An 18,375-nucleotide genomic window follows, 5' to 3' on the forward strand; every position below is an offset into this window, starting at 1 on the left:
CTGGCAATCATAAAGGCACAACCATTGGAGGACGAGGCAGCAGTACCACCTGCGGAGGAGGCACAGGAGGAGGAGCTGCAGGAGCATGATACGCAAGAGGAGACGGAGGAGGAGGAAGAGGCACAGGAGGAGCAGGAGGAGGAGGCACAGGAGGAGCAGGAGGAGGAGGCACAGGAGTTGGATGCAGCTCGGCGGCCAAGCAGGAGGCGGCTTTGCCATGCAGACCCTGCAAGGGAAGTCCTAAACCGTCTCATTGCTGCTCATTTCCGCTGAGTTCATCCACACTTTGACCTTCAACTGTGCATCTCCATGGGCAATCCAATGAGCCCTTTCACACAGCATTCCCTACAATGAAATGAGAGACCTGCACTGATATTCAAACCCAAAATAAAGATTTATTAGACCATAAATAATGGATCCACAAAACATACACATTGTTAATTCTCACCCTTGTGCATTTCCTTATAACCCCTCTTACACATACCTATTCTGGAACTACACCGCATTGTCTCCCCTGTGGCTGCACTTGACTTTGGGAAGGCTGCTGGGTTTCAGGTGTAGAGGCTATAGATGTCCTTCTAGGATGTCCTCGACCAGCTCTGGTCCTGGAAGGGCTGGCTGCAGACTGAGCCGCATTCTCCTGTGCGCCTTCAGTCGGAAATGGCTGGGGCGATTCCATGGTTGGCAGCACAGCAGGATCCTGGTCCGATGAGTCTGCGCCACTCCCCCGGGGCAGCACCTGACCATTCCCACCAATCTGAGGGAGCACAGGTCGGTGGTGTGGCGCGACACCGGAAGGTCCCCCGTGGACCGCAGTGGACCCGGCCGTGATGGCAGTAGTCAGACCTCGCGTAGCATCCAGCTGACACTGCGTGAGAGCAGACACAGTCTCGATGCCACCAGAGATGACAGCAGTAAGATGTTCCGTGGCCTGTTGTTGAGAGTACATGAGAGCATTCTGAACTTCCAGGCCAGTGGCCATCCTCTCCAACACAGCACTCAGATGTTAGCTCCCTTGTGCCTGTGCTGTAATGGCAGCTGCCACCTCGCCCACGACATGCATCATCACAGCTTAATCCACACGGTCGCTCTGGGAGTCCACCATTGTCTGCACACTAGCAATGATGAGCTCCATGGTGTGCACAGAGCTGTCGACAATGTGGGAGGTGACACCTCCATGCTCCTCATCGACAAGCTCTTGGGCATCCTTGTCATTGCCCCCAACATCTGCGAATGCATGGCCTTCACCCTTGTTTCAATAAGCTCCAACATCAACGGGCTCGTCTGAGTCCTCAGCAGAACTCACGTGCAAACTTGCCCCCATGAGAGATGGCACCGGAGGTTGCCTTTGCCCCTCACCATGCTGCAGCCCGCTCGGCCCCAGTGCATCACCCAGTGCGGACCCCTCTGCTAAATCTAATTGCAATGACCACGTACTCCCAGTATCTGAGCTGGCACGTGCGAGTGTAGGAAGCAGTGATGCGGCACTAGCAGCAGTGTCCCCCTCTTCATATTGCCGGCATGTGACTCTGGCTCACACTCGGGGTATCATTTGCAATCATAAACGGCACAAGGGATTCTGTCAGGGTGGAGTGGGGTATTGCACCATGCAGCAAATAACTTGTACACAATCATAAGCAATTGATTGGTAGGCGCTTGGACTTTCAGGGAGAGATGGCATTTAAGGAAGGCCTTCACTTACCGATGCTGCCCCCCAGCAGGATCCACACAACCGGCGGCCACAGGGAAGGCAACATGTGGGCCCACTAGCCTCTGCACCCTCTCTTCTATAGCAGTCAGCTGCTGGATATCAGCCTCGCCCCCACCAGTACTCTGTTGCTCCAAACGGTTGTGGGAGACCTTGGCCTGCAAAGCAAAGACGGGTTGGTGAGTAGCAATGTCATGAGGCTTCAGCAATTAGTGCAAGTATGGGTCCATTACATGCAGGTGTAACTCTCACATGAAAGGGAGCCTCCATTGTGAGTATGCACACATAGATAGAGATGCCTCAGCAATCAAATGGTGCTTCAGTGACTATATAGTGAAGGTGGGAAATAAGAGAAGGTGAAGGAGAGGCTCACAGATGGAAGGTGAAGAATTGGGGGAACATGTACTCACTTTCATCAGTCGAATGATGTCGTTCAGCCTTTAGCGGTATTGGGTGGCGACGCGGTCATGAATGGAGGTCCCCGACACCTCCACAGTGATCTCTCTCCACACATTGAGAAAGACGGTGTGGCTGGGTCTGCCCGTGTCCCCATAGAGAATGCTCCTCCTTCCCTCCACTGCTTGGACCAGGGTCTCAAGTTCAACATCCGAGAAGCGGCTGCCCTCCTTAACCCTCTTGCATTAGCCATTCCATCACAAGTAGCAGAGACAAACTCAGTGCTCAGGGCCTGGCTGCAAAACCTGCCCTTTAAGAAGGCCAGGGAGCAGCTGCCTCGTGATCAGTAAATGGGCATTAGCTGAATTTCGCAGAAGAATCGGCCACTCTGCCCCCACACCGCTGCAAAGAGCTCATTCCCACCACCAATACCACACCGCTACTTTTTTTCAGCAAAATGGCTGAATTTCACTCGAATGGCCGCCCATCCATTGCAGCGGTGATGCACGGCAAACAGCGGTCGGGACGCCTTGTTTCGGGCAGTGAACAATTTCAGCCCCTGGGTCTCTTTTCTCTGGAAAAAAGAGGGCTGAGGGGTGACCTAATTGGGGTCTTTAAAATTATGAAAGGTTTTGATAGCGTGGATACAAAGAGAATGGGCCCAAGTTTCGGGTGGAGCAACTAGTTTAGTTTGGAGTATCTTAGACGTCGCAATTCTCGGCACTTAGTTTGCTCCAGTTCTAGTGAGTTAGTTTAGGTTCATTTTAGTTCAGGTATTTTTTTTCAAAAGTGGGTGTGTCCAGCCACTTAGGCTTGTTTTGCAAGTTTCGGCGGACTAAGTGTCCACTTTTGTAAGTTCTGAAAAACCTTACCTCGAGTTAAGTTTAGTGCAGGCACAGCCAGAGACGCAGGGAGGGGGGGAAATATTAAACACAAAGGACACATCAACATCACAACGGGGGAGGGAAGGGAAGGTGGAGGATTTTCCATAAACACCTTCACAACAACATTAAAGAAGCAAAGTGCATTTAAAGCAGTAAGCACAAAACAAAGCAGTACATTTACGAAGCACAAAAAGTAATAAGCAATTATTAATAAAAAAATAGAAGGAACCCTGCACCTAAAGCACCAATAACAAAGTAATAAGCAACCAATCAATAAAAAAAAATATATAAGTTCTACCTTTATGTGAAGGGAAGGTGTTTCTGTCAGTGTCTCTGTCAGTGTCTCTCTCTCTCTGTATCTGACAGTGAGGGGTGGGGGATGGTGGTGCGGGGGTGGGGGGGGGGTGTGGGGTGGGGGGTTGGGGGAGGTGTGGTGTTTGTGTGTGTGTGTATGTGTGGGGAGGGCTGTGAGGGGGGAGTGTGTGTGTGTGTGTGGGGGGGGCTGTGTGGGGGGAGTGTGTGTGTGTGTGGGGGGGGCGGTGGGGGGAGTGTGTATGTGTGGGGGGGGGTATGGTGGGAAGGGGGGATTGGGGTGTGTGTGTGTGGGGGGAGGGAATGTGTGTGAGGTGTGTGTGTGTGTGGGGGGGCATTGGGGGGGGTGAGGGTGTGTGTGTGTGGGGGGGAGGGGTTGTGGGTGTGTGTGTGTGGGGGGGGTGTGTGTGGGTGTGTGGGGGGGGTGTGTGGGGTGTGTGTGTGTGTGGGTGTGAGTGTGTGGGGGAGGGGTGTGTGTGTGGGAGGGGGTGTGTGTGAGTGGGGAGGGGTGTGTGGTGTGGGGTGGGGGTGTGTGTGTGTGCGGGGGGGGGTGTGTGAGTGGGGAGGGGTGTGTGTGGTGGGGTGAGTGTGGGGTGGGGTGGGGTGTGTGTGGGGGGGGTGTGTGGGGTGTGTGTGGGTGAGAGTGTGTGGGGGAGGGGTGTGTGTGTGGGAGGGGGTGTGTGTGATTGGGGAGGGGTGTGTGTGGTGGGGTGGGTGTGGGGTGGGGGGGTGTGTGTGGGGGGTTGTGGTGGGGGGTGTGGTGGAGGAAAGTGTATGTGGTGGGGGGGATGTGGGGTGGGGGGTGTGGGGGGTGTGTGGGGGGGGCTGAAATCGGGATGCTGTGGGGGTGTGGGAGTTGGGGTGTGGGGGGTGTGGGGGGGGGCTGAACGCGGGGGGGTGTGGGGGGGTGCTGATCGCGGGGGTGGGGGGGGACCGGACGGAGGCAGCCCTGCTTCTCCTCCGGCCCTTCGATCATTTCGAGTGCCCCCCAACCCACACTCCTCCATCCCTCGCCATGCTCCTCCATCCCTCACCACGCTCCTCCATCCCTCGCCACGCTCCTCGTCCCTCACCACGCTCCTCCATCCCTCGCCACGCTCCTCCGTCCCTCGCCACGCTCCTCCATCCCTTGCCACGCTCCTCCATCCTTTGACACACTTCTCCATTCCTTCCCATGCTTCTCCCCCACCGATCACCTCCCCAATGCCCCCTTCCCACGCTCCTCCATCCCTCCCCGGTACCCAAACACAGACTGGGGGAAAAACGGCATGCTGAGCCATTGCGCAGGCGCGCATGCTCCAACGCGCCTGCACAATGCTGCTGGCACTCAGAAGAACGCTGATCCCTAGCCCCACCCTACCCTGCTAGCTGCGATCAGCTTGCTCCACCCCAGGTAGACTCCGATGCGTCACGCCACGCTCCAGGGCAACCGGAAATTCCTTGGTAGGATTCCGGCGCGCTTTTTATCCCAGGCAGGTCACACAAATCTTGGAGGTGTGCCGTTTTCTCCAGCATCGGAAACTTGGGCCCAATGTTTCCACTTGTGGGGAAGAGCATAACGAGAGGCCATCAATAAAAGATAGTCACCAAGAAATCCAATAGGGAATTCAGAAGAAAACTCTTTGCCCAAAGAGCAGTGCAAATGTGGAACATCGCTACCACAGGGAGTGGTTGAAGCGAATAGTATAGATGCATTTAAGGGGAGGCTCGACAAATATATCAGGAAAAAGGGAATAGAGGGGTATGCTGATAGATTTAGATGAGGAAAAAGGGGAGAAGGCCCAAGTGGAGCATAAACACCAGCATGGATTGGTTGTGCCAAATGGCCTGTTTCTGTGTCGTATATCTTTGTAATCCTATGTAAAACATCCACATTTTTGGCATATTGAATATATCTGTATTTTTTTTATTGTATAAAAATGAAACAAATTCTTGTTTAAGTATTTCAATTTGTGCTCAACACAAGCAATGCATACTTAAACAGTAGGTTAATTGCCACAAATAATTACCAAATAATAATTAGCAAATACTCAGAAAAAAATTCCTGTATGTAATGTTAATATTTTTAATTATCTTGCTAAATGAATCCAATTAGCACTTAACTTTAATTGATAAATTCTAGCCATTGTAAATATGCTGTTTAAGAACCAATCGTAAGCAAAATAGTTTGAGTCATCATTTGCAATGATATTCCCCAGCCCTGGACGTTTCCCAATGGCTGCCAAAATGTCTGTACAAGCAGAGATAATACACATTATTTGCTGGACAACCTGGCTGAGTGTTCCTTCCATGACAAGCAAAATGAAGGATTGCACTGACAACAGCAAGCTTATACATTTACATTGCAGGAGTGGCGTAAACCCAGTGAAGGATTACATGCGCTCTTTCTAATTTTGTATAAATGTACAAACTGTATACAGGATACAACAATTTAAAATTCAGGAGACATGTCTATTTACAGCAGCTCTTGTTTTATTACTTTACTGACCTCCGGGCCCCCCCGTTCCTTGCTGACCTCCGGGCCCCCCCGTTCCTTGCTGACCTCCGGGCCCCCCCGTTCCTTGCTGACCTCTGGGCCCCCCGTTCCTTGCTGACCTCCGAGCCCCCCCGTTCCTCGCTGACCTCCGGGCCCCCCCATTCCTTGCTGACCTCTGGGCCTCCCGTTGCCAAATGCATTGCGCCCTTGTGCCCCACTGATTTCAGATTCGCCTCCAAACTGCATTTCCGACCTCTGCCCGCTCACAGCCCTCGTCCGGGCAAGTAAGTGATTGGCTGTTTGATTGGTAAGTATCTCGCTTTCTCTTTTATAATCAGATAAGCTTAATTAGAGGGATGGCAGGGCAGCTCAGTCCTGTGGAGTGCATGTACTGCAGCATGTGGGTAGTCCTGGACGCTTCGTGCAGCCGAGACAACCATAGGTATAGGAGGGGTCTCCAGCTTCAACTAATCAAGCTCCACGTTTCGGAGCTTGAGCAGCGGCTGGAGTCACTGCGGTGCATCCGCGAGGCAGGGAGCTACGTGGATAGCACATTTCAGGAGATGGTCACCTCGCAGCTTAAAAGCGTGCAGGCAGAGGGGCAGTGGGTGATCACCAGATAGAGGAAGAAAGATAGGCAGGTAGTGGGTGGCTCAGCTGCACAACGGGGAGGGACAAAGAATAAAAGAGCTATAATGGTAGGGGATTCAATAGTTAGGGGAATAGAGAGGCATTTCTGTGGTCGTAGACGTGACTTCAGGATGGTATGGTATCTCCCTGGTGCCAGGGTCAAGGATGTCACAGAGCGGACACTGTGTATTCTGGGGGAAGAGGGTGAGCAGCTAGAGATCGTGGTCCATACCGGGACCAATAACATAGGTAGAAAGAGGGATGAGGTCTTGCAGGCAGAATTTAGGGAGCTAGGAAAAAAATTAAAGGGTTGGACCTCAAAGGTAGTAATCTCTGGGTTATTACCAGTGCCACGTGCTAATGAGTACATGAATAGAAGGATAGAGAGGATGAACGCATGGCTGGAGAGTTGGTGCAGGAGGGAAGGCTTTAAATTCCTGAGGTATTGGGACCGCTTTTGGGGGAGATGGGACCTGTACAAACCGTACGGGTTGCACCTCAACAACGCAGGGACCAATATCCTCGTGGGGAGTTTTGCTAGTTTTGGGGAGAGTTTAAAGTAGCTTGGCACGGGAATGGGAACCTAAGAACAAATTCAATAGGAAAGGAAGTAAAGCTGAAATTGCAAAGCAAGAATGTAGAAAGTGAATTTGTAAGACAGGGGAAACAAGGGTTAGTAAAAGTAATCAAGGAGATCTTTCTGTGCTAAATGGTATATACTTCAATGCAAGGAGTATAGCGAATAAGGCGGATGAGCTAAGAGCACAGGTAGACACTTGGGAGTATGACATTATAGCCATTACAGAGACATGGCTGAAAGAGGGGCAGGCTTGGCAGCTCAATATTCCTGGTTACAGGATTTTTAGACAGGACAGAGAGGAGGGTAAAAAGGGGGGGGGTCACGGTATGGATTAAAGAAACTACTATAGTTGTGAGGAGGGATAATATGTTAGAGGGATCATCAAATGAGGCCATATGGGTCGAACTGAAAAATATTAAAGGGGCAATCACACTGCTTGGTGTGTATTATAGACCCCCAAACAGTGGGAGGGAGATAAAAGATCAAATATGTAGGCAAATTTCTGTAAAGTCCAAAAACCATCATCATCATAGGCAGTCCCTTGAACGATAATGACTTGCTTCCACACCAAAAGGGATGAGTTCACAGATGTTTCAATGAAGGACCTGATATTCCAGTCTTAAATTCCAATTGAAAGGGTGGAAGATGCCTGTGCATGAATTTTTTTAACGTGTGGTGGCCGTTGCACATCAACCACTACACGGGCTTGACAGGGCTAGGCCTTTAACCATTTGCAAGGGTTAACCAGGACGACTGGAGACCTGCTCTGCTGCACGGACCTAGTGCGCACACATATCGCAGTGTGGGCTGGTCCGTGCTGTCCCTGGGCCCTCGGCTCTTCTGGACCCCTACCCTCATTTGCCACATACCGCCATGATCTCTCGCCGTTCCTCTGCCACAAACATTCGCCGCACCTCCGCCACGATCTCTCACTGCTGCAAAAACCATAGGGCAGTAATAGTAGGGGATTTTAACTATCCTAATCTTGATTGGGACAAATATAATGTGAAGGGTATAGAGGGTACGGAATTCCTAAAATGCAATCAAGATAATTTTTTTAGTCAGTAAGTAACAAGCCCAACATGGGAAGGGGCGGTTCTGGATTTAGTTTTGAGGAATGAAGCTGGGCAGGTGGAAGGGGTATCAGTGGGAGAGTATTTGGGTGCCAGTGACCATAATTCAGTCAGATTCAAGGTAGTTATGGATAAGGTCAAGGCTAGATCAGGAATAAAAGTCCCAAATTGGGGAAAAGCTAACTTTCCTAAGTTGAGAAGTGATTTGGCCACAGTGGACTGGAAACAGCTACTTTAAGGTTAAATCAGTGTTGGAACAGTGGGAGACATTCAAGGAGGAGATCCGGAGGGCTCAGGTCAAACATCTACCCTTATAGAAAAAGGGTGGGAATAACAATTCTAGAGCCCCTTTGATGTCTAGGGACTTACAGGGGAGGATAAAGAAAAAAAGGGAAGCTTGTATCATATACCGACAGCTAAATGCTGTAGAATCTCTGGAGGAATATAGAAAGTTCAGAGGTGAAATTAAAAAGAATATTAGGAATGCTAAGAGAGAGCATGAAAAATTCTTGGCAAGTAAAATTAAGGAAAACCCAAAGATGTTCTATAAATATATTAAGAGCAAGAGAATAACTAAAGAAAGGATAGGGCCTATTAGAGACCATGAGGGTAATCTGTATGTGGAGGCAAAAGATGTGGGTATGCTTCTTAATGAATACTTTGTGTCTGTTTTCACAAAGGAAAGGGGCAATGTAGATACTGCTATCGAGGAGGAGTGTGAAATTCTGGATGAAATAGATATAGTGAGAGAGGAGGTATGAGGGGGTTTGGCAGCTTTGAAAGTGGATAAGTTCCCAGGCCCGGATGAATGCATCCCAAGCTGTTGAGCGAAACAAGAGAGGAAATAGAGGTTTTGACCATAATTTTCCAGTCCTCTTTGGATTCAGGCATGGTACCGGAGGACTGGAGGACTATTAATGTGGTACCCTTGTTTAAGAAGGGAGAAAGGGATAGGCCGAGTAATTACAGACCTGTCAACCTAACCACAGTGGTGGGAAAATTATTGGAAAAATTCCTGAAGGACAGGATTAATCTACATTTAGAAAGGCAAGGATTAATCAGGGACAGTCAGCATGGATTTGTTAAGGGAAGATCGTATTTGACTAACCTGATTGAATTTTTTGAGGAGGTAACCAGGAGGGTCGATGAGGGTAGTGCATACGATGTAGTGTATATGGACTTTAGCAAAGCTTCTGATAAGGTCCCACATGGCAGACTCTCACGAAGATAAAAGCCCATGGGATCTAGGGCAAAGTGGCAAGTTGGATCCAAAATTGGCTTAGAGGTAGGAAGCAAAGGGTAATGGTTGATGGATGTTTTTGTGACTGGAAGGATGTTTCCAGTGGGATTCTGCAGGGCTCAGCACTGGGTCCCTTGCTTTCTGTGGTATACATCAATGATCTAGATTTGAATATAGGGGCTATGATTAAGAAGTTTGCAGATGTCACCAAAATTGGCTGTGTGGTAGATAATGAAGAGGAATGTCATGGACTGCAGGAAGATATCAATCTACTGGTCAGGTGGGCAGAACAGTGGCAAATGGAATTTAATTCGTAGAAGTATGAGGTAATTCACTTGGGGAGGACTAATAAGGAAAGGGTATACACATTAAATAGTAGGCCACTTAGAAGTGTAGATGAACAAAGGGACCTTAGAGTGCTTGTCCATAGATCCCTGAAAGTATCAGGTCAGGTGGACAAGGTGGTTAAGCAGGCATACGGAATGCTTGCCTTTATTGGCCGAGGCATAGAATACAAGAGTGGGGAGGTTATGCTTAAATTGAATAATACACTGGTTAGGCCACAGCTGGAATACTGCATGCAGTTCTATTCGCCGCATTAACGGAAGGACATTATTGCACTGGAGAGGGTGCAGAGGAGATTTACGAGGATGTTGCCTGGAATGGCAAATCTTAGCTATGAGGACAGATTGGATAGGCTGGGTTTGTTCTCCTTGAAACAGAGGAGGCTGAGGGGAGACCACATTGAGATGTATAAAATTTTGAAGGGCCTAGATATAGTAGATAGCAAGGGCCTATTTCCCTTGATGAAGGGGTCAATTACGAGGGGGCATTGGTTTAAGGTGGTTGTTGGAAGCTTTAGAGGGGATTTGAGGGGAAATTTCTTCAGGCAGAGGGTTGTGAGGTCTGGAACTCACTGCCTGGAATGGTGATGGAGGCAGAAACCCTCATGACATTTAAAAGATGCTTGGATGTGCACTTGAAGTGCTGTAACCTGCAGGGTTACAGACCTAGAGCTAGTAAGTGGAATTAGACTGGATAATCTCTTGTTGGTTGGCGCAGACACAATGGTAAGTACATCATTGAATCTAATATGGCCAGAATGATCTCCTGGACTAATTTCGATCACCTGGATGTGTCGGAGAGGAATTTTCCCAAATTTGTTTCCCCTAATTAGCCTGGGTTTTTATCTGTTTTTTCTTTGCCTCTCCCAGGAGATCGCATGGTTTTGGGCGGGGTGGAGTTTAAAATGTTGCGATACATGGGGTACCGTAGTTTTGTGGGGTGCACTGGTTGGGCCGGGTGCTCTTTACCTTTCTGCCATTGTTCATTGGTCATAGGTAATCTGTAACCTTCAGGGCTGCTGACTGAGGGCCGTGTGGCTCTTTGTCAGCCGACGCCGAAATAGCCTCCTTCTGCACTGTAGATTTTTATGTTTCTATGTTTTTAAAGCCCTAAGTACTTCCATAATGAGTTTAAAAATGTTTACATAGAAACACGGTGAGGGAAGAGAAAGAAATATTAGCGTTAAAAGCCTGCAGAGATGCTGAGAGCTGGGTCGATTGTTTAAATTTAAATGTCCAAAATGTCTCGGGAATTTATTACCCAATAATTTAAAGGGCAATAAAAACAGAAAATGCTGGAAATACTCAGCAGGTCAGGCAACATCTATGGGGAGAGAGAAACAGAGTTAATGTTTCAGGTAAGGGAGGGTGGGACAGGTTTGCTGCATGTTTCTTCTGCTGCCTGCGCTTGATTTCTGCATGCACTCGTCGATGAGACTCGAGGCGCTCAGCGCCCTCCCGGATGCACTTCCTCCACTCAGGGCGGTCTTTGATCAGGGACTCCCAGGTGACAGTGGGGATGCCGCATTTTATCAGGGAGGCTTTGAGGGTGCCCTTGTAATGTTTCCACTGTCCACCCTTGGCTCGTTTGCCATGAAGGAGCTCCGAGTAGAGCGCTTGCTTTGGGCATCTCGTGTCTGGCATACGGACAATGTGGCCTGCCCAGCAGAGCTGATCTAGTATGGTCAGTGCTTCAATTCTGGGGATGTTGGCCTGGTCGGGGACGCTAATGTTGAGTGCATTTGTCCTAGGGGATTTGTAGGATCTTGCAGAGGCATCGTTGATGGTATTTCTCTAGCAATTTGAGGTGTCTGCTGTACATGGTCCATGCCTCTGAGCCATACAGAAGAGCAGGTATTACTACAGCCCTGTAGGCCATGAGCTTGGTGGTGGATTTGAGGGCCTGGTCTTCAAACACTCTTTTTCTCAGGCGGCCGAAGGCTGCACTGGAGCACTGGAGGCAGTGTTGAATCTCTTCATCAATGTCTGCTTTTGTTGATATGAGGCTCCAAAGGTATGGGAAATGGTCCACGCTGTCCAGGGCCGCGCCGTGGATCTTGATGACTGAGGGACAGTGCTGTGCGGTGAGGACAGGCTGGTGGTGGACCTTTGTCTTACGGATGTTTAGCGTAAGGCCCATGCTGTCGTATGTCTCAGTAAATACGTTGACTATTTCCTGGAGTTCAGCCTCTGAATGTGCGCAGACGCAGGCACCTTCCGTGTACTGTAGCTCAACGACAGAGGTTGGGGTGGTCTTGGACCTGGCCTGGAGGTGGCATAGGTTTAAAGAGGTTCCCACTGGTTCTGTAGTTTAGTTCCACTCCAGCGGGGAGCTTGTTGATTATGAGGTGGAGCATGGCAATGAGGAAGATTGAGAAGAGGGTTGGAGCGATGACACAGCCCTGTTTGACCCCGGTCCGAGCGTGGATTGGGTCTGTAATGGACCCGTTGGTAAGGATCACGGCCTGCATATCATCGTGGAGCAGGCGAAGGATGTTGACCAACTTTTAGGGGCATCCGAAACGGAAGAGGACACTCCATAGACCCTCGCAATTGACAGTGTCAAAGGCCTTTGTAAGGTCGAAGAAGGCCATGTATAAGGGCTGGCACTGTTCCCTGCATTTTTCCTGCAGCTGTCGCGCTGCAAAGATCATGTCCGTTGTGCCCCGTAGGGGACGAAATCCGCACTGTGATTCCGGGAGGAGCTCCTCGGCCACAGGGAGAAGACGGTTGAGGAGGACTCTAACTACAACTTTCCCAGTGGCTGATAGCAGGGAGATTCCTCTGTAGTTGCCTCAGTCGGAGTTGTCCCCTTTTTTAAAGATGGTCACGATCACTGCATCTCTGAGATCTCCCGGCATGCTCCCCTCCTTCCAGATGAGAGAGATGAGGTCACGTATCCGCGCCAACAGTGCCTCTCCTGCCATACTTTAGCGTCTCAGCAGAGATCCCATCCGCTCCCGTAGCCTTGTTGTTCTTGAGCTGTCTTATGGCTTTTCCTACTTCATGCAATGTTGGGATTTCGCTGAGGTGGTGGCGGGTCGCATGCTGCGGGATGGAGTCGAGAACACTCGAGTCAAAAGCAGAGTCTCGATTGAGGAGATCTATAAGGAACTGGCTAGAACCTTAACACCTGTAGTGAAATGAAAACTAAATTGAATTTCATTCTACTGTGCTACTTAATGATTTCCTTTGATCTTTATAAGCCCATTGCCATTAATAGCCTGCTGTATGGCAATTTTTATTTTTCAAGCTTTGATATGTGATTGTACTTTTACTATAGAAGTATGCTTAGTGCATGATGTACTTCAGATTGGTAACAATTCATATTGGCCTGGAATTTGCTGTCAGTGGCAAAGTGAAGGTGTTCACCGCTGGCCCCAAAGTAAGCTTCACACAAAGTGATACGTCCTTACTACACAGTATAAATGCACACGAGGCCCATGCTTGAGAGAAGGTCAGTCTGTGACCTGTCCTTTATTCCTTAGCGCTCACGAGTTGAAGGTGGGTGGAGCTTCCCCTTTTATACCTGAAGGTCCAGGTTAGGAGTGTCTCCCACCTAGTGGTCAGTGTTCTCACGGTGCACAACTTAGGTCAGTTTATACATGGGTTACAATGCTGGTTGAATACATGACATCACCTTCCCCCCCAAAGTCTTATTGGGATCACAGGTTGAGTCTCTCTGGTGGTTTACACTCCCTTGTAGAGCGCCTGAGTTGGGGCTCCGGTTGTTGGGTGCTGGCCTGAGTGTCTGCTGTTTGCAGTGCCTCAGGCCTGTCCAGACTGCCCACAGTGACTGGGCTCTCCTCCCTTTGGTTCCGGTGTTCGGTCACCTGTGGTGGAGTGAACTCTATATCGTGTTCTTCCTCTGCTTCTTCTATGGGGTTGCTGAACCTCCTTTTTGTTTGATCCACATATTTGCGGCAGATTTGTCCATTGGTAAGTTTAACTACCAGAATCCTATTTCCCTCTTTGGCAACCACAGTGCCTGCGAGCCATTTGGGCCCTGCAGCGTAGTTGAGGACAAAAACAGGATCATTCACATCAATACATCGCGCCCTCGCATTCCTGTCATGGTAGTGATATTGTGACTGGCGCCTGCTCTCGACAATTTCTTTCATGGTGGGGTGTATAAGGGATAATCGGGTTTTGAGCGTTCTTTTCATCAGTAGCTCTGCGGGTGGAACCCCTGTGAGCGAGTGTGGTCGGGATCTATAGGCCAACAGAAGGCATGATAAGCGGGTTTGTAGGGAACCCCCTTGGAATCTGAGCATCCCCTGTTTGATTATCTGCACTGCTTGTTCTGCCTGGCCGTTTGAGGCCGGCTTGAACGGTGCCATTCTAACATGGTTAATTCCATTGCCTGCCATGAAGTCCTGGAATTCAGTGCTTGTGAAGCACGGGCCATTGTCATTGACCAAGATGTCCGGTAGATCGTGGGCGGCGAACATTACCCGTAGACTTTCTACCGTGGCAGAGGATGTGCTTGAATTTAAAATGTCACACTCGATCCATTTGGAGTAGGCGTCTACTACAACCAAAAACATTTTCCCCATGAAAGGACCTGCGTAGTCCACATGGATGCGTGACCAAGGCTTGGCGGGCCATGGCCAGGGGGGCTTCCCTGGGCGCATGGCCCAGCTGGGCACAAGTGTTGCACCTACGAACACAAAGTCCCAGATCTGCGTCTATCCCTGGCCACCAAACGTGTGACCTGGCAATTGCCTTCATCATGACAATGCCCGGGTGCTCATTGTGGAGTTCTCTGATGAACACCTCTCTGCCCATCTGGGGCATGACTACGCGGTTTCCCCACAGTAGGCACTCGGCCTGAATCGAGAGTTCATCCTTGCGCCTGTGAAATGGTTTAAATTTCTCAGGGCATGCCCTGTACGTGGCTGTCCACTCCCCATTCAGGACACATTTCTTGACTAGGGTCAATAGCGGGTCTCTATTTGTTCAGACTTTAATCTGACGGGCTGTCACGGGTGAGCCTTCGCTTCCAAAAGCTTCAACAGCCATGACCATCTCAGCACCATGCTCGGTAGCACCCTCAGTGGTGGCTAATGGGAGCCTGCTGAGTGCATCGGCGCAGTTTTCGGTGCCCGGTCTGTGCCGAATTGTGTAGTCATAGGCAGCTAACGTGAGTGCCCACCTCTGTATGCGGGCCGATGCATTTGCATTTATGGCCTTGTTGTCGGCCAAAAGGGACGTTAGGGGTTTGTGATCTGTCTCCAGCTCAAATTTCCTGCCAAACAGGTACTGGTGCATTTTCTTTACCGCAAATACACATGCGAGCGCCTCCTTTTCTACCATCCCGTAGTCCCTTTCTGCCTGGGACAGACTCCTGGAGGCATAAGCTACCGGCTGTAACTGACCCTTGGCATTGACATGCTGCAACACACACCCGACACCATAGGACGACGCATCGCACGTTAACACAAGTTTCTTACATGGGTCATATAGCGGTAACAGATTATTGGAACATAACAAATTGCGTGCTCTATTAAAAGCCCTTTCCTGGCTGTCCCCCCAGACCCATTCGCGACCCTTGCGTAGGAGCACATGTAGCGGCTCTAGCAGCGTGCTCAATTTGGGAAGAAAGTTACCAAAATAGTTCAGGAGCCCCAGGAACGAATGCAGCTCCGTCGTGTTACGGGGTCTGGGTGCTCTCTGGATCGTTTCTGTCTTGGATGCAGTAGGGCTGATCCCATCTGCTGCTACCCTCATCCCCAGGAATTCTACCTCTGGAGCTAGGAAGATGCACTTCGCCTTTTTCAGTCGCAGACCTACCCGGTCCAGTCTGCGTAGAACCTCCTCCAGGTTGTGGAGGTGTTCTTCAGTATTTTGAAAAAAGTTTGCCACCGGATAGCTTCGCAAAGAGGTCCTCCACTCTCGGTAGCTGGTACTGGTCTTGGAGTGACACCCGATTGATGGTGGCCTTGTAATCGCCACATATCCTGACCGACCCATCCGCCTTGAGCACCGGCACAATCGGGCTCGCCCAGTCAATGAATTCGACTGGCGAGATGATGCCTTCCCTCAACAGGAGATCCAATTCGCCTTCTATCTTTTCCCGCATCACGTACGGCACCGCTCTGGTCTTGTGGTGTACTGGTCTGGCATCCGGGTTTATGTGAATCACTACCTTGGCCCCCATGAAAGTGCCAATGCCGGGTTGAAATAATGAGTCAAATTTGTCCAGGACCTGTGAGCATGATACTCGCTCCACAGAGGAAATTGCATTGACATCGCCCCATTTCCAGTTCATGACAGCAAGTCAACTCCTCCCCAGTAGTGCGGGACCGTCCCCTGGGACAATCCAGAGTGGCAACCTGTTCTCCGAATCTTTGTGGGTCATGATTACCGTAGCACTGCCTAGCACCGGAATGATCTGCTTTGTGTAAGTCCGTAGCTGTGCGTCAATCGGCGATAATTTTGGCCTCCTGGCCTTGGATGCCCACAACTTTTCGAACCGTTTGATACCCATCAGGTACTGGCTGGCACCCGTGTCTAACTCCATTGATACTGGGATGCCATTGAGGAGCACTTTCATCATTATTGGTGGTGTCCTGTTGTATGAACTGTATACGTGCTCCACATGAACTCGCTGAACTTCAGCTTCCAGCGATTTCCCCCAGTGTCCATTTCTGCAATTTCTGCAGGTATTTTGCGCATCTCTGCAAACTCCGGCTGAATGTATGCCTCCATGCCTCCAGCATGAGTTGCGGTTTGAAACAAAAGGTCCCTTGCCAGTCGATCGTCCCTGACTGCCCCTGTTATTGTCCTTGAGTGCACCATTAACAGGTGTTGATGGCCCCATTACTGGCCGCATCGTCCCTTGCAATGGCATGAATCGCTGTTCAGCTTGCCATTGTCTCTGTCGAACTCCGCCTCTGGGTTCGACTACATGTTGGGGCATGCCTGACTGCCCTTGTCTGCCTGGAGAACTGTGTGCTGCTTTAACAATGTTGAATCTCTGTCCCAACCATTCCTTAACACAGTACCTCTCGTCTGTTCTGCTAGTGGCCATGCTCGCGTGGTTTAAATCCCAGTTTCTTGTCGCCATTGATACGTCCTTACTACACAGTATAAATGCACACAAGGCCCATGCTTGAGAGGTCAGTCTGTGACCTGTCCTTTATTCCTTAGCACTCAAGTGATGAAGGTGGGTGGAGCTTCCCCTTTTATACCTGAAGGTCCAGGTTAGGAGTGTCTCCCACCTAGTGGTCAGTGTTCTCACAGTGTACAACTTAGGTCAGTTTATACATGGGTTACAATGCTGGTTGAATACATGACACAAAGATCTCACGATGTCTGTGTCAAGATGATTGGGTTTTCCAACGTTCAATTCAAATCAACGGAATATAGTGGGAATCCCCTAGCGCGAGCAGCTGTGACATCAACAAGCTATCTAAGCAGCCAATCAGAATGCAGAATTCTCAGAGCCAGCAAACAAGAAAAAGGGTAAGCTCTTAAAATTCTTAGGGGGACAAAATTGCCACTTTTATAGCCCCGTTAATGCCTCTGGGGGGCGCTAACGGGGCGGCGGAGATGTTTTGCCCGGAGGAGGGGGTGCTACTGCCTCCTGGGAAATTGCGTGGGGGTTTGCGGAGGCGCAGGCACAGCAGTGGTAGTTAGCATCCTATGCCGCCATGCAACCGCCAATGACGTACGATGTAGCCTGCGTCAGAGCAGTGAATGACAGATCACAACTTCAAGATTTCAGTTGCCGTTAATTTCAAAGGAGGAATGATTTTGTATGCTCCCAGTTCACCTTCATCTGGACCACAAATTCTGGGCCAAGAATGCTCACCTTTGTATTGACTTTGAGCAGCTTGTGAAATAGTGAAGCTCGGTTTCAATATTCATGAAGGTTTCGCCTGAATGCGTGACATTTATTATATAAACTCATCATGGCGTTATCTGTGACATTTTCACATCACCTATAATGCTTATGTTCTTCAAAAGGAAAACGATTGTGTGATACTGGCGTCCCTCACTCCAGCTTCTGTTTGATAATTTGACTGAATGGCAGCATTAAAAACTTAATTAAAAAGATCTTTAATTTTCCTTTATTGAGGTCCAATTTGTGAATTTCAGATTCTACCAATGAGCAAGCTCTGTGTTCCATACTTTATACTATTTGAAGATCTATAAAAAATTAATTGCTAAATCAAAATGTAATTTAGCCTTCATTAATTGATTATGGTAATTACAAGGATTAACAGAGAATACCTCAATTTAAACAGTCTACAGTTTTCTATATCACTAATAAAAGGCATAAAAATGGTTGCTGCTGCTTTAATTGACTTACATTCTTTGTTGCTTATAATAATTTATTATTTTTTGGATAAATGTCATCCCCATCTAGATTAAGATATTGGGGTTGATAAATAGCATATCTTTGACTTCAGGGACTCTGTGTTAGTATCAAGCACACCAAGATCAGATATAACATCATTAGATCTTGGGTAAAGCCCCCTCTACTGCATCCTCACAATTTCCTGTGGCCCCTATCGTCAGAGGAAAACTCCACTGTGCCATTTCCCAGCCATCCAAGGAGATTGCCAATTATTGCTGAGCAAGGGGTAATTTTGTGCTCTGATGCTATGCTTATTAGCAATTACACCCTGCCCGCCCTCTCAGGTGGACGTAAAAGATCCCACAGCACTTCGAAGAAGAGCAGGGGAGTTATCCCCGGTGTCCTGGCCAATATTTATCCCTCAATC

This window comes from Pristiophorus japonicus, chromosome 11 (genome assembly GCF_044704955.1).
Source record: "Pristiophorus japonicus isolate sPriJap1 chromosome 11, sPriJap1.hap1, whole genome shotgun sequence".
Classification (NCBI taxonomy): Eukaryota; Metazoa; Chordata; class Chondrichthyes; family Pristiophoridae; genus Pristiophorus; species Pristiophorus japonicus.